Source organism: Scomber scombrus, chromosome 5 (genome assembly GCF_963691925.1).
Source record: "Scomber scombrus chromosome 5, fScoSco1.1, whole genome shotgun sequence".
Classification (NCBI taxonomy): Eukaryota; Metazoa; Chordata; class Actinopteri; order Scombriformes; family Scombridae; genus Scomber; species Scomber scombrus.
In genome coordinates this window covers 20,937,703-20,955,465 of record NC_084974.1, presented here as the reverse complement: position 1 = coordinate 20,955,465, position 17,763 = coordinate 20,937,703, and the positions used below count along the sequence as shown (strand labels likewise).

General features: G+C 37.4%; 1 protein-coding gene across 1 annotated transcript in view; it reads left to right on the top strand.

The window, feature by feature from the left end:
- cadm2b (cell adhesion molecule 2b) overlaps nt 1-17,763 on the top strand; it is a 151,750-nt gene that overhangs the window by 100,310 nt on the left and 33,677 nt on the right. The window lies entirely within an intron of this gene.

The following is a 17,763-nucleotide window of genomic DNA, read 5'->3' as shown; positions in this document are numbered from 1 at the left end:
AAACTGCTAAGAGTTTCCCCCAGCAGGGATATTTATTGCTAGTGCTGCGGATTGTCCACCCCCTACCTTCCCCCCAGCTCCCCCACTGTGGCAAATCACAGGGGAGGACGGCGTTCGGTACCACCTCTGAGTCAAGCGAGGTTCACATTTGCTCAGGTGCTACTCAGTAACAGGCAACAAATGTCCTTTTTGATGGAGGGTAAAGCTGATAGACAGTTCACTACATCTTGGTTATTTCCTTTCTAACAGGCTTCATTGCGCTATGTAACAGCTCAATCAACTGACTGCATCATTTAAGATCACACTATCAGTGCCAACTGTGAATACGACACATAGTGGATACACAGTTGTCATGTGCTGGTGTAACATTTGTGCATTGCGCCTGTCTGATCTGCTGTGAATTATTCTTGTTTGGAACTGATGGGAGTCTTGTAGAAAACCAATATAACCCCACCACAGATAAAGAATATACTGTATGCAAATGTGTCCTGATATGGCTCCAGAGAACCACATTTAATGCAAGAAACATCCATGTTTGATTTTGCAAAAGCCATTCAGGTAGCCTTTGCACCTGGAATTAACCATCCCCCAGAGATTGTTGCTCCACTGTCTGTTTTAACTGCTCTTATATTAACACAAAAAACATAAATCATCACCAAATTTCATTTAACACTTTTTTAGGTTTTAAACAATGTTTTAGAGTAGTGGTTAACATGAGTAATTATAATTTGACTCAAGAATAAGGTCCAGAGCCTTTCGGACAGAAAATCGCCTTATCAGTCGCCCACTTATTGTGTTCACAGAGTAAAATAAAAGCAAGGCACAAAGCTTCATATATGGGGTCTGTGAGAAGATATGATACATTGTTTAGTCTGGAAGGTATAGTTCATGTGGAAGGATGGACACATAACCATGAAAAATAGATACAGATGGGGGACAAATTAAAAGAATAACCTGAATAAATGAGTGGAGAAATAGTACACTGAAGTAATTAACATACAATCATGCTGTGTGTTGTGTATAAAAATGCCCAGTTGATTATTTTGCCATCTTGATTCTTCAAGATAGTAGGACTCACAAAGACTGCTCAACTGGCTGGTGTTTCAATAGGAACAGTGACTAAAATGACATCTACATTTAGATCTATGGGAAAGACATCAGTAATTAGGGTCAGGCATTGTAGTCGACAGCGCACATTGATGCTTGTGCATTAATGTGATATGTAAGAAAAAACAGAAGAGCTACCTGTCCCATAAAAGGGAAGGGTCACTGCAAATCATTTTTGACCAGGAACACCAAAGGTGTAACAATGTTCACTAAACCACTCAATTAATTCAATGTGGCGATCAACAATTTTATATGTACAAATGCCTCGTGTGGAGGATATCATGAGGCTTTAAGGCAATCCGATAAAAAACAACATTTTTATGATAAAAGATTCTCCAGTCTTTGGTTTGGGTCAGATCTGATCCAAACACTGAATGAGGGTTAAAACAACAGTCGTGAAATAAACTGCAGTTGAATTGTGACATCAACATATTCTCTCTTCTCCAGCCTCTATGCATTTGCACTTGCAAATTATGCAAATGGTTGGCGAAAGAGAGTGACATGGAGCACATTACTAATCTGGGAAAAAGTAATCACAGCCTTTGCTTTTACCATAATTACATATGGATTTTCAATGAACGAATGACTTATATGTTGGAAGGTCTGTGTAATAAGATTTAAAATGTTCCCTGTTGATTTTAAATTGTGACATTATCTAAGCAAAATAAGTCTGAAGCGGTAGATGGTCAGTTTTAAAACATGCATCACTTTGGATAGGTAATTTACAGATTTACAGATTAACTTCAGTGCTAATTAGCTATCCTTAAATAATTGCTTAAATCTCTCCAATCAAATATGCATATAGCTTTTAAAATGGCAAAGTTCATTGAATGCTCCAGATTTTATTCACACGATTAATGTGGTCAGATTTATTTTGGTGTTTGCATCATCTTTCTATGGTCTAAATTGTAATGCCCCAATTTATATAAATACAGTTTTACACACCACACTTTGCTTTTTAATGCTTTATCTGTAGTTTTGCATCACCTGCTAAATTGATCAGAGGGTCTTTGTATTTATTTATTTTTTTAAATAACAAACTGAGGCTCACATAAATATGATATGGCCTAAGTAAATAATCAATTAACGGCTACTGACAAAGCTGTCTCCATATCAAAACAATTTAAATTAATATAATAAACTATATATAGTAAGGAGTGTGTATGCATTAATAACCTGCCTTATACTGGCAACAACTAGCCAGAATGTTTAGAAGTGGTTTTATTTAGACTCTAGTGAATGGAACATGTTGTTTACATGATATGCTTCAAAGAGAGTGTTGGTGCACTCCACTAACATAAAATATGGAATATTTATATGCTGAGAAACTAACAGTTTGGCTATCAGCTTCTAGCAGATAAGCCAGTGGCTGAGCTGCCATTAAGAACAGAAGCTGTTTTTTTGTTTTTGTAAAATATGTTAAATGTACTTATTATTATTATACTCATAAAGTAATTTACACATTAAAGTGTGATAAGAATTAGACATTGGTTTTGCTGCAGTACATACTTAAAAGTGACATTTTTGTGGATTAGTAGAGTAGAGATGGCTTAGTTTAATACATTTCTTTAACTATAGTTTGAGATGGTTTAAGTGTTTTAGAATGGAGGATTGTGTGGGTTCAATTTCAGCAGTCCTCCTAAAATGGGTTGGCATTAATCTAATCCATTTCACTCCCTTTTAGGGAGGGGAGTTGTTAGTTTTGGCAGGAAGACTGCATAAATGCTATAGTAAGCCATAATATCAATACTGCAGTGGAGAATCATGTGACAGGCAGCAATTATCTGGACAGCCTAAGACAGACACTCTCAGGCCTGATTATGGGTTTTCTGAGCTGTTGCATCAAGTTTGGAGCAGAGAACTACTATGTTTAATCAATTTTGAATTAAAAGGTGGGTCCATTATCTTTTGTTTTTGGAGGGGTTTTTTTATCACTCTGTAGCTTCCCAGTAGCGTTCCATGGTATTCAAATATGAAAATTCACTTTGTTTTCAAAGTAATTATATTTTAGCATCTAAATGTCATTATTCCACATTCTCCCACATGAACTGATGTAGGTTTCTGCATGATGACGAGCTACATATATACCGATATAAACCCCCTAGCTCGCCTAGCAGGTAGCCTGTAGATGGAATGAGCACCCACTGTTGCTGCTGCTCTGCTAAATGTGCTAACAGACACACACAGATGGATCATTCACTGTTGCTGCTGCTCAAATTTTAAAAAATAAACTCTGAGCTCTCCTCCCACCAGTAAACGTCTCCGGATCAGAGCAGAATCCGGTGAGCCTTGTGGGTGTTATTTGTCCCGAAGCTCCGGCTCTGCTCCCGGCTCTCTCCTCCAAAGCTCCCGGCACTCAGCAGCTGTCTGTCTCTCCCCTCCATCCGGTACATTTATAAACATCTCACACACTCAGACTCTGCTCTGCAACATTGCTCGTAGTATATCTAGACAGTTTTCGTGCTCTTACATACAACAAGTGAGTATGTTAGAAAGACACTGTCAGCAAACTGTGTGTGTGTGTGTGTGTGTGTGTGTGTGTGTGTGTGTGTGTGTGTGTGTGTGTGTGTGTGTGTGTGTGTGTGTGTGTGTGTGTGTGTGTGTGTGTGTGTGTGTGTTTTTTTGGGGGGGGGTCCTTTAAATGGTCTCTTCTCCAGTGAGCTGATTCTGATAATAAGTATGTATTATGAAGACATGTTAAAATTGTTAGAGAAAGCCAAATATTAAAAGAGGAATATTGTGTAAAGGAGGATCTTAATAAATGTTCTACTCATAATGAAGTTCAAATGGTTATCAATAAAGCAACATTGGGAAAAGCAAGTGGATTGAAAATATACCAAATTAAATATTAAAATCAGCCACACTATTTAATATTTTGTGCAAATTAGTTAAAACGTGTTTTGAATCTATCAAAAATACCATCTATGTGGCTTAAATCTATTATAAATCCAATACCAAAATCCCAAAGTGAGGACCCGAGGGTGCATGCCATTAAATTATAGAGGGATCGGACTAATGAGCACAATTTACAAGCTGTATTCCACTGTACTTAATGGGAGGCTCATGTTGCACGGCTCTTCATGGAAGAGCAAAATGGGTTTCGTGAGTCAAGTTCATGTTTTGATCATATCTTTGTATCGTCAACACGGTTTCACCCTGGTTACTCCTGCTTTCTCCCACAGACCAAAAACATGCAGATTAACTGGTGACTCTAAAGTGCCCGTGTGTGAATGGTTGTCTCTATATACACTCAACGGCTACTTTGTCAGATACACCTGTGCAATCTAATGCAATCCAACACAACTACATAAATACTACTTTTACAATGCTTATACATTTTCAGTTTTTTGTTGAAATTGTCACAAGAAGGTTATAATTCTACTTCATGTTTATTTTTTGGGTTGTAGTGGGTGGTGGTGGTGTACTGGAGTGCATTATATTGAAAAAGTATTCCTTACAGTTTGTCCCCCTGATGTATGTCAATGGAGTGGACAAAATATTAGGAACACCACCACCAAAAAGCAAAAATCTCTATGTGCCTAGCTGTGATCTAGTGTTTTACCTCTGACTATAGAAACCGGATGGTGTGTTAATCTAGAAGAAGAAAGGTGGATTTGTCCAGTGTGCTGTCTAAATGATATAGAAAAATGAGTTCCATCTTCTTTTCTAATGTCCTTTTTTTGTTGAAATGTGCATTGCTTTTTTTAGTAAGATGAAAATAGATATTGATTTTGTAAGTATGGATGATGCACAAAGACTGAGTTTGCTGCGCACATATGACACATAAATTAACCAGTTATGTAGAGAAAGCCTGGGAGAGGAGAGGAAAAAGCCCTCTTAGATATGTAATAGTTCTTTATGTGAACAGCTTATTTGGGATTGTTGTTTTGTTTTTATTTTGTTTGTGTTTCTTTTCTTCTCTTTTTCCACAGGCTTTGTATATGCAATACCAGAAGATGTATGTTTTGTATTTAATAGTGGTGTCTTGTAATCCCAATTGGTTCTGGCAAATTTTTGACATAATACAGAAATAAAAAATAAAACAACAAACTATATAAGTGTTACACACTAGCAAAAAGCTGGAAAAAAGTGTCATGTTAGCAGTATCTAAAATAGTAACAAACTGAGGATACTGTATCACTGTTGAATCCAGTTTGGATTTGAGGTGTCACATATTTTTGACAATGCCCTGTTAATGAATATAAATAAGAGTGTGAGGCTCCGAGATCTTGATTTGTTAATGTTTTGATTCCATATCTGACAGTAACTATGAAGTTCAAAGGAACAAAAGACTACTTTTTTAGTTCAAAAAATACCTACCCATTTTGTTCATTTGAGGTGAAATGTGATTCATTCAGGTGAGCTAGTGACATGCTTACTGCCATCAAAAGCCTTGAAAGTGATGGACAATAACACACTAATAAAATTAAAAGTCCAGGAATCAAGAATGCAGTAGCTATGTTTACTAATCCCCTGCATCATGCATGATCTTTGCATTCTTTACATACATAAATATATTTATCCCAACTAATACACAATATTATATTTATTAGAACATAATATGTACATAAATATTAATGCTGTTTGTGAACACAGGCAAAGCTTCTGCTCCACTGTTGCTAGAGCATAATTAAAAGAATGCTTAAAAGCAAATTTACTCTTAAGAGAACTAAAAAAGGCATATTTTCCTACCATGCTGCGCTAAGCATGATGATATGCTGGGAGTTTTGCTTTCATACATTCATAAAACTATTATGAAATGGTTTGTCCCAATCACATCATCCTGAATTGTACCGCAAAATGGGAAACAACCCATTCTTAGTAGTTAACCTCTGTGATCAGATTCAGACTTCTTTAAAGCTGGAGCTGTTAACTGTGTTCATTTTCCATTTCCACCGATTTGCAGCTCAAATATATAAAATTGAAATGTGCCAGTATGTAGTCAGCGGAACAGAGCATGGACACATTTATATAATGGCTGCACAGGTTTCAGTTTTTTTATGTTAAACTTTCATAGTTGCCTCCACTCACTCACAAGTCTCCCCTCTAAAAGTTTATTGAAGAATACTAAGCACTTAAACAAAAGCTGAATGACAACATTATTAAGAAATGATTTACCTTGACATACTGTATCTACTATTATTAGAATGGCTATATTGTAGACTATGTCACACTGTGTTGTTGTTTTGTTTTGTTTGTTTACCATATTTTATAGTTTATGTTACTGTGTACAGTGTCTATTGGTCTGTAGTGATGGCATTAAAAGTATTAAGAAATACTTCAAAATATTGCTGATGATGCTGTTGATACTATTTCTGCTCATAAACGTTAAAACATATCTGCTAAACAAGCAGTAAACTAGTTTGAACTTAAATTTGAAAAGGACCTTTTGTTCAGAAAGGATTTTAGGAGTGAATTTAAAGGATGATACTGACTTAGCAGTCTGAGCTTGTCTGGCACGACGTTTCACAGCCTCTGTGTCCCAACAGTGAAATCCAGTCATCTTTCATCTTGAGCCTAGACTTAGAAACTGCCAAGAGCCCCGCCTGTGGTGCTAAAGCTGCACCCTGACTCATACAGTAAGGGCCAAAAGGTCAGAGACAGCGCTGAGGGCAAAGCCTTCATAAAAGTTATCAATAAAATCTTGACATTGGGTTCTAAAAAAAAATGAGTGATTGCCAAAATTACAGTGATGTGCCTCCTTCTGTAAGTCCTGGCCTGGAAGTCACATGGCTGCTTGTTTGCTAAAACAGATGAAGAGAAGAAGATATAAAAGTATGTATGATATAGTGGCAGGTTTCTGGCTGAAGAAAACATCACTGGACCAACATTATGAATTTCACTCAGCATTTAAACTTATATTGAGGTAATAAGGTATGTTAAAAAGCATTACATATGCAATAAATGACACGAAATTCAGCTGAGAGTTTAATTATAGAAAATTAAGGCATTGCTCTTCTTTCAAAACGTATTTGCTGTTGCAAATTAGTATATGCAAATGTATTTTGGTAAGGGACTCAGTAGCTGTAACGTTTAATGAGAATAAAACTGGCCCCAGAATTGAGCCTTTGTTTACACATCAATGTAACTAAAGAGGTGGATGAAACTCAAACATTTCTATTTCACATTTAGATTGACAACTATATGGCACTTTCTTAAAGACACCAATATGATGGAGAAACTTCTTGATGTTATTTTCCTTGACATCTATAATAATAAAGCATACATCCATTTGTCATCACAAGTGTGGCTGGGACGAAAAGAAAAGAGAACATAAAAGGTCTTAAGTTAGTAAGGAAGGTCAGATCAAGGTTGGGCTTCTTCAGAGGAGTGTATTGTAAAATATGTGACACAAGTATTAGTCCAACAGTTATATAGAGCAGAGAATAAAGTACAATAGGTGATATAACATTTGTGACCTCAAGAATTCAGTAATATAGGTATAATAGCTGTGCCAAATAATAAGTAATTATTCACAATCCAACACAAGAAAAAGAGAAGGAACACTGGGAATCCAACAGGATGTTAAGAGCAAAATGTAAGGCACGCTTTTACAAAACTTCACACTCAGTTTGAACAGAGAGCTGTCTGTATTTGTCTCACATGGGAGCAGGCAAAGCTCTGTTATTTCTTATTCTCTCCACCAAGGAATGCACACCACAAGAGGCCTTAAGTTTTAATTAAACGGAAAATTCATACACTGTGGATGTTCAACTTCCTTCTCTCCCAACATGCTGGCAAATAGGCCACACAGTTTAGAGTTGGCCAATTAATTACAATTTTGTCAAGTCACAGCAAAACCAGTGATTAATTAGCATGTTCTCAAGAGTATATTGTCTTTTTAAAGGTATACTATATTAATTTGTGCTTATACTGGCATTGTGTTTGTCTGCCAGAAGCTCTGTCTTAAATTGACATTTTATCCTGTTTATGCCAAATTTTTTACTACATTTTGCAGGTTTGGGTTGTTTTTAACTTTATCTTTCAACCATATAAAGGATTTTAGTCATTGGATGTATGATAAATCTAAATCTAAATGTTAAATGATAATTGTAAATATTAAATATTAAATATCAAATATTAAATATTAAATATTAAATATTAAATATTAAATATTGAATATTAAATGTAAATATATAAATATATATGTTAAATATAAATATATAAATATATAAATATAAATGTAAATGTTAAATATAAATGTTTTACATAAATTTCTGTCTTAAATGAAAGAAAAATTACTTGATATTTAAGTTTCCTGACAGAATGCCAAAAGCTGGTTTTAATGACTTATAAGTCTTTTTAAGTGGCCTACAGTTTGGTATTGCTCTCTGACTTGCTGGACCACACAGCAGCCATTGTGTGGACACCACAGTTTTGGGAGGCCTGAGGGGGCAGATATATTCCTTGCCAAGCCACCAAACCCAGACTCATGGTACGATTGGCCAGGAAGGTTACTGCTGATGTTTTGTCTGGTGTTAAATCAGAGCTAAGAACCATTGAATCTGTGATCAATGAACTCCTGCCGCGGTAAACTCAACTTGGCTCTCCACTGGCCACATTGGAGCCTGGCATCTTTCCAGGTCCCTCTGGTTCTTTTGCAAGATGAAAATGGATGTACTGTAAATGAGCCCTCCTAGGCTACTGTTATTAAGCATAGGCGTCTCTCTCCTTTTCTTCAATAAGGATTTCTGTCCGCTGTCAAACCCTCCTCTCCCTCCAAGACCACCAAGAAGAAGGGTCCCTCTTCCCGTTCCCTCAACAACTCTTCAGGGACATCTCCTGAGAGGAAGTGGCCCTGGGCCGTGGCCTTAATTAACTACTGTTTGGATATTGTTGAAAACATTCCTCCTGTCCTAGACACTGTTATTGTTCATATAGGCGCAAATGACATTAAATTCAGACAATCTATAAAACTTCAGCAGAACTTTTAGCTCCTAACAGAAACAATTGTCTGGGCAAACAGTGTATTTTCTATGGACCAATTCTCACTTTAAAGGCTGTGAGGGCTTTCAGTCATCTTTATGGTGTTGAATGGTTATGGTTACAGCTTCATCAGACATTTTTATTTTTATTTTTTTTAAGTGGGGGCAGCAAGGATAGACCTTTTCAGAAATGATAATCTTAACCCCAATAAAAGGGGCATGAGCCTACTTGAAACTATACTTACCTCACATATTATTGGTTTATCAACTGACTGACTATCTCTAAACAGACCTCCTTATCTTGGCCCTGTGACATCCCAGTACTTCTCAATAACAGGCCACACACTCATCTACCTCATTGATCTGTTAACATGGATAACCTTTCCCTTTTTTCACTGCAGCCACACTGTCACGGCTAATAATCAATTAGAGCATATTAGCTTTGCTTTGCTCAATGTCAGGTCACTAGCTAACAAATACTTCATATGTAATGATCTCATTACTTCTTACAATATTGACTTTTTCTTGCTAACAGAAACTTGGCTGTCCGATGGTGACAACATTCCTCTTGTTGAATTCTCCCCACTGAGTTACACTCTCCTAAATAAACCCAGAATAACCAGACATGGGGGTGGTTCAGCAGTACTATATAAAAGTAGCTCAATTGGATCTGGGTTTATTCTCTTCTTTGGAAATTTCACCTTGTGTGGAAAAAAAATCTTTGTATTTTAGTATATAGGTCACCTATATACATTTTGAAAGTGTTCAACTTATTAAAAACATTCATAAGATAATTGTAAAAAGCTGTACAATATCATATTTGATAAGTGTAATTTTAAATATCACAACCATCATTCTCAATATACCCACTAGCCAGTCAGTCCTTAGCAGTTCTTTTTAAGAAATATTAGCATATCCCCTTCTCTAGGGCAAGGCATGCTCTTTCCTAGCTGATTGTGTCTACAGCATTTGAGAATATCCGCTCCGCTGGAATGGAGGATGCCTGGACACATGTATAATTAGAGGCCAAGTTAAACAAGATGGGCAAGGTCCCTATCCTCTCCTACCACCACCCAGCAGGATTGGTGGAGAGTAGTAGAGCTCTGTAGAGTTCAAGCTCCTCAAGCTTCTCTGATGTCAAGGAGCGGTGCTACCTGGATATTTTTAAGGGCCAGATGAGTGAACAGCTTCCCCAGGACAGAGTCATACATGGGGTGCTCACATTCACAGCAGTTTATAAAGGTAAATATTAAGATAAATGAAAAAAAAAATCAAAGTCACGTGAACAAGACTAACCCAAAGGACGGCAATGAAGCACTGTGATCATCTTAATGCTAAGGGCTTAGGTCTATTTAAGGGATGAGTCATTAATGAATGATAAAAAGCTTACATGTGATGCAGCGTTTTTCACAACTGCAGCCTCTTTATCCTCTTCTTCCTCTTCTTCTTTCCTCCTCCAACATCTCATACTTGCTGTGGTAATACTGTTTTATATCACTTTTCTATGTGGCATTTTAATAGACAATAATTAAACTAGATCTTAGAAAATATAGTAACAATAATCCAAATGAAGCTTGAACTATTTTGAGTCCTATCTAGCTGACAATGGCCGAACATCTGATTTATTGCTTTCAGATCTTACTGCAGCTTTTGATACAGTTAAACGTGATTTTAATTGATTGTATTGAGCATTAGGTTGGCATATCTGGTACAGTTTTAGATTGGTTTCACTCCTATATTTCTAATAGGAAATTCTGTGTTGCCATTGGTGACTTTAAATCCTCCACCTCCCATTTCTCCTATGGAGTGCCTCAAGGCTCTGTCGTTGGCCCTTTATCATTGTCCATTTACATTACCTCTCGGTCAAATCTTTAAGTACATCAGCTTCCATTTATATACGGATGACTCCCAGATCTATTTCTGGGAGAGCCATTTCTGAGAGAAGCACTTCTTCTCTCACTTAGGTTCTTTATCCTGTTGCATCAAATCCCAATGAAGAAATCTGGGTGTTGCCATTGATAACAAACTTAACTTTGACCCGCAGGTGAAGTCAGTCATGCTATCATGCTTTCTGCAACTTTGTAAAATATTGAAAATTAGATCTTTTTTTTATCCACTAGGAAACTAGAAACTGTCATCCATGCTACTACTGTAACTTGCTGTACTCCTGTCTCACTTAATACAACCTATCCAAACTTCAACTAGTTCAAAATGTCTGCAACAAGACTACTCACAAAGTCCAATAGAAGAGTCCACATAACGCCTAGCCTTTGAAGTCAAGCCTTTGGAGTTAGGGCCCCATGACTCTGGAACGACCTGCTGGAGGAGATAGGGCAGGCTAGCTCTGTTTCTTATTTTAAATCTCTTTTAAAAACGCATTTTTTTCAGAACTGCTTTCTCATTAGTTGGTTATTCTTCTGTTTCCATTTTACTTGTTTTTACTGTGGTTTAGTCAATTACACCTCATTTGTCATTGTCACTGTAACAATTCTACCTTTATTCATTATTTTTCTGGTAATTTTTTTTATTTTAAGTTTTTGTAAAGAAATTGTACCTTGTTATTTTAAGTGATATATAAATAAAAGTTATGATAATAATTATAATTATTATCATTACTATACAGGATTTGTTGGTTGGTGTTTGTAAACATACATCAGTCAACACCAGAGCGAGAAAGAGAGAGAGTAGTGGTGGTTGAGCAAGCTAGAGAATGAATTAAAGGAGCAAGTGGTGCTGGCGAAAACAAAACAATGAATCAGATAAATAAAACATTATTTTCTGATTGTTTAATGGCGGTTACCTTCTAAAGCACAAATAAACACACCCACACCTCTGCACAACTCTGTGGGAAAGTGCTGCATTTCTGGATTTTGTGTGAATGCAGAGCTTCATCCTGTCCACTGTGGCCTCTCTGCTCTACATGAGTGTTGGTCAGCCCTGCTCTCGGTCAAGCACACGCACAGACCTGCAGGTCTTTACACACCCATGACACAGAGACAGACAGCAGAGTGGAGCAAAGGAGAGAGTCGAGGAGAGGTCAGGTGTGAGGTCGGAGTCCCAACCTCACACCTGCGTGCTGTTATTTGCTGGGGGCTACACACCCCTTGCCCAAATGTTGACGCCCAGAAGTGTCCAGAACACAACAAAATAAAAAGAAAGTACGGGCAGAGGGCAGGGTCTCTGCAAATAAATATACTGCCAAACACTTCTATGGAGTCGTAAGTGATGAGAGGGATTACTTTTGTGTGGGTCTAAGCATTTTTTTATCGAAAATCCTGCATAGTATAGCCTACCTTTTAAATATCTCATGAGTATTAATGCAAGACAACACTTTTCAGCTTTATGGTATTTATTTTGTGTGTGTGTGTGTGTGTGTTTGTGATTATATATATATACATATATATGTGTGTGTGTGTGTGTGTGTGTGTGTGTGTGTGTGTGTGTGTGTGTGTGTGTGTGTGTGTGTGTGTGTGTGTGTGTGTGTGTGTATATATTTGGGTTAGGGTTAGCATTAGCACATTTTTTGTATGATTTCAGTTGCCTTGAAATTATTATGTTCATATTGCCTAAATTATGAAAATCGTTTTTATGTGAATTTCTGAAATAAATAAATATTATAAACATGTAATAGTTTGTAGATCCTTAAGACTTGACTGGACTGAAATACCAACCAATCAATTTTAGATATTCAATATTCAATGCAGATACATACAATGTTTTTGATGTTGATGACATGATGTTTTTTTTCATTGGCAGGCACTATGTGTCTCATTAGCATGCAGCGGGGAACATCTCTATTTGAAGAGAACCACTTATAAAATCAAGCACCTTGTGGTTTGATAAAGGGCTTGAAATTAATTTCATATGAAAATTAATAGTTGTTATTATTCTGTAATGAATGGAGGCATCGGCTATTTCTTGAATCTTTATTTGTTTTGTTTTTGAGTTATTTGTTTTCTTTTCATCCTGCCTGCAGTTTACAGTTTATTCTGCAGTGGTGTGCTTGACTGCTCTCTAGCCATTCATCAAGGCACTGCTTTCCATTATTTGGTGCAGTCAGCTGAAACTGAGAAAGGCTTTTGGGGTGGTATGGCTCATTCTTCCTCTACTAACTCTCTGTTTTCCTCAACTGAGATGTTCCTTGTATTTTTCACCTTATGCCCTGGATCAGCGGTCATTACAGGAATCAGTGAAATTATATATGCTGCACAGTTCTCTAATGATCCAGTTGTCAAAACTGGTTTCACAGCATTGTGTGATTTTCCATGAGTATCATGTAAAAAACAGAACAGATTTACACATCATCAATAAAGATTAAGCTCTGCATTTACATTCATCAGCTGACTCTCTTACTACTCCCTTTAAGTACAGTGAAGAAGATTTCTGTCTTTCTCATATTCACATTTTCTAGATACCCATCCACAAGACTCGCAAAATCAATAATCTAAGTATCATATTCTTGGCCTCTAATATTATCAAGCTCAGATTCCATCAGGCTACAGTCTGAGCTGCATTCTGATAACAGCATGAAGAGAGTCTGGTTGAGATGAAATAGTTTAGCGTTAATGCAATTCAACAGCCAGCCATTCTGAACATCTGTATTCATATTTATACTCTACACCTGCCACACAGACCTCATCCCACACTTAGCATGTATAGAAAAGATGAGCAGACATCAACAGTACATCTAGCCTGTGTCTTAGCAGACATCTGTTTCTGTGGTTTCCCTTTAAAATCTGATCATCAAATATTTGTATTTACAATGAAGACGCTATCCCCTCTCCCATTTACATTCAATTTCAGCTGTGCAGGTAAATATTTGATTCATGAGGCAGCATCACTTGATTCTGTATGAAAGTTAATGTCACGCTGGAGAGATGTGTCAGCAGCATTCTGACTGTGTGAAGCACAGCAAAGAACTTGACTAATCTCGTGTGTGCTGACATTGTGACTGATGATCAGTGTGCTGGTGGCCCACCTGAATGTGGACAATAATCTCCCAGCTCAGGGTGATATTGCCAGTTTCAGCTTTCACTGGAGTGGGCTCCTTGCTTTAGCACTAAAAATAAAAACAGCCGCTCTCAGATCCATGTGACTGTCATAAAAAAATTGTGGGAAGGGAAAGCACTGTCAAGGGACCAGCAGGCTGATGTTAAAAATGTTTTGATTAAGCATGTATACACACACACATACACAAAAAACAACAATAAAAAGCTTGAAATGTAATTGATTAACTTCAATTTTAATTTAAAAATGAGTTCATTTTGGGTTTAGAGGTCATCATTTCATGTGTTTAATCTGCACCTCCCTTTCTCAGATGTCTGGGGAGGGACAGAGAGAGTGAGAAATGCCTATGTGATTTATCACATATTGAATTTTCTTTTTGCTTAGCACTTCATGATATTCATGGATTAAAGGAGAAGAGTTTTCAGCTTGAAAAAAATCAAACCATAATGGTATTCATGTTTCAGAGGGCGTCTGCTACTTTCATCAAGATATCTCACGTTACTCAATCCTCACCTCACCTATTCGCTGTTATGGCAGGCAGGTTGCATGCTGTCTACTGTAAATATGTGCAAGCTGTCTGCATGCAGCCAGGCTTGACTGAAAATAAGTAGTTCCCTCTCATTCAGTATAATACATCTAAGCTGCAGAAAAATGATACTGCAATGCCCAGTATTGACGTTCTTTAGCCTGTAGAGCTGATAAGCTTTGTGTTTAAGAGACGGCACATCTTCTCCCAAGGCATATTGCAAAAGTGCAGGTTTATTCCTCATTTCATCACAACACTTCACTGAGTTGTCTTGGATCATCAGTGGAGCAGACAACCTTCATACCTCTATTACTTCTCTCAGAACTGTTTTTTCCTTTTCACCGGGTTCACTTTTATAGGAAAAAAACAGCCATGGCTCACCATAATCTACATTAACTTGCTTTTACCTAGAAGCTTCTGTATCGCTCCTCAACCACAGTATGTCCTTTATACTACTGTTAAAGCCAGAATGTGATTCATGTGAATTATGATTATGGCATTTTCATGGCAGAAATGTTCAAATCTTAGTTGTAGTAGCTTTAAATCCATTGTATGTAATCTAATAATTTGCTGCTTTGTTTTAAATGCATCTTTGATAACAGTGTGTATTACAGCTCAGTAATGTAACAGTATACAGGGATAATACCTAATACCATAATACACACACACACACACACACACACACACACACACACACACACACACACACACACACACACACACACACACACACACAAACACACACACACACACACAAACACACACACTTAATCTAGCTTCTTAGATTTCTGCTAAGGTGGACAGAGCTATACTGGGACTATGATGTCTCCAAACCTCATGAACCTTTGTGTCTACCAGATATTTGAAATATGATCACCCATTGTACTATTCTAAAAAAGAAATGAAAGAATAATAACTTCTTTCAGCAAGTTGTGACATATGTAACTCTGTACTGTATGAACATGCCGACACAGTTTTTTTAGAGTGGTTTAATGAAGCAAAATCCAGTGAAACCCATGCAGGTGTACCATGGATGGACTGGGCCATTTATTGCCATGTTATTACAGATCCCATATTACCCTATTAGAAAGGTTAAAGTTACCATTATTCTTACTATTATCACCAAGATATGGTTATCTTTATTGAATTACCCCAGTATTACTCTGTTGTTATATAGACTGTTTATCACCCCTTTTTTAGTTGTAACTTCAAGTGCTATCACAGCTTTTTGTACCAAATTTGCTATATAAATTAGGTTTTATTGTTATTATCAAATTCAGAGGCCAGTTTATACAAGTTAAATATGTTTTGGAATGTCCCTTTTTGACACAAACACCTGAACATATGCTTCTTTAAAGTGAGGTTGCACAGCACAGTATAGCGTCCTTGGAGCAGTTTGTGGTTCAGTGACTTTCTAGGATATTGTCTGGCAGTGTACTGTATAAGTAAAGCCGGCTGCCGTCCAATCACCATCTCAAAAAAATGAAATACACTCTGTAGTTGGCGCTGGGGATTATGTTTCCACAGAAAGGACAGCATTTGCCACTCTAGACTGCTACAGAATGTCAAGACAGTGGAATTTCATGAATGTATTAGGTGAAGCCCAGTTAGCTGTAGTGCACACAAACCTGCACTGACACTTCTTTGAAAATAACTGTCCTGACACAGTCGTACTTCTGATTATGTGAACAGCCTTTACTGGCCTTGTAGGCATAATTAAATAGGAAGGAATATAATATTCCTATAGAAATAGGAATATAGTAATTCTATATATCCCAACGAGGGTAAAACCTTGGGGACTGCGATTTATATTCATTACTGTTTGGATTTCACTATCATTCAAAACATTTCTGTGAATAGTGAACAGTATACACTGGAGACAGAGAAAAGATAACGGAGAGAGAGATGATGGGTAGATGATATGACAAAAAAGTTGAAAGTTGAGCAGGGACTGACAACAATACCTCCACATGGTTCCCCCCACACAGTGCATCCACATCCATTTTTGATGTAATGACATGCATAGCTGATTTTGTTGGACATACTGCTCACATCCAGCCAACCGCATTTGAATGATTGCAATGATGACATGATGAAATGATGATATGTTTGTTGATGTGATATTTTGTGAATGGGTGTAATGAGAAGATCCGTAAATGTAATCTGTTGGAATAATTTTCCCATTTCTATTTATAGCCAGCCTTACCTTCACCTCTAGCTGACAATGGTCTCTATCAGGACAATCAAGGTCAAGGAAGGTCTATAGACCTTTGGCTGTCCCAGCCTCCTCTCCTCACTCATGTGAGCTAGACTAATGAGGCAGACAGCTGCTCCCTTAGTTAAAATGTCCCTGTGATGAACTATACATGGGAGAGGCAGGGGCAATGTCACCTTCATATTCGGGCACATTACAGTGGGAAACCAAAGCAGACTTGTGAAATTGAGAGAAAACATACACAAACATTTCTTTGTGGACAATGAAATGCACCCAGTCAAATAGAAAGAAAGAACATCCTGCTTAAAGCATGAACTCAAGAGCTCTAACACAGTTGTTGTTTACTGGTGTGATCCTTTAAGGGGGTCAGTCTGGTCAGGCTTATATTAGCCCACACTTTGTCTTCTCACAATTCCCCAAAACAGAGTGTTCGTTTCAGACATCTGTTTCTGAAGTCTGGCAGAGTTCAATAAAACACAGGCAAGATAGAAATGCTTCTGCAATGTAATTAGGGGACTTTGCTGAGACGACAAGTACAAATGTGGAATAAGAAGGTAAAATCCAGCAAGGCTGGGTGATTAGGCCTCATTTGGATGTCTTCTGCACACTGTGACGAGCGGCTGTTTCAGGGCAGGGCAGTCGCTCGGATCGAAGGCCCACAGTGTCTAGGATTATGTGTCAATTTACCACCCAGCTGCAGCCCTAGACTCTACAGCAGAACATGACTACCTCTAATTAGGCCATGCTACCAATTAGGGCCCTGCAATAAGGGAGTGAGGAAGGCACTCTGGCAGAGTAAAACCTACCATTGTTTTCTGGATAAAAAACTATGTTTTCTTCCTCCAACAGCTGGCCAAAGCTGGAGTCCATGTTGACCAGGCTCCCATTAAGCTATCTTTGGTGTACTGTGATGTAATGATGAAATTAATGTAATCGTGCAATATGATGACAGAACATTAACTTCGAAAGGTATCAGGTCTGAA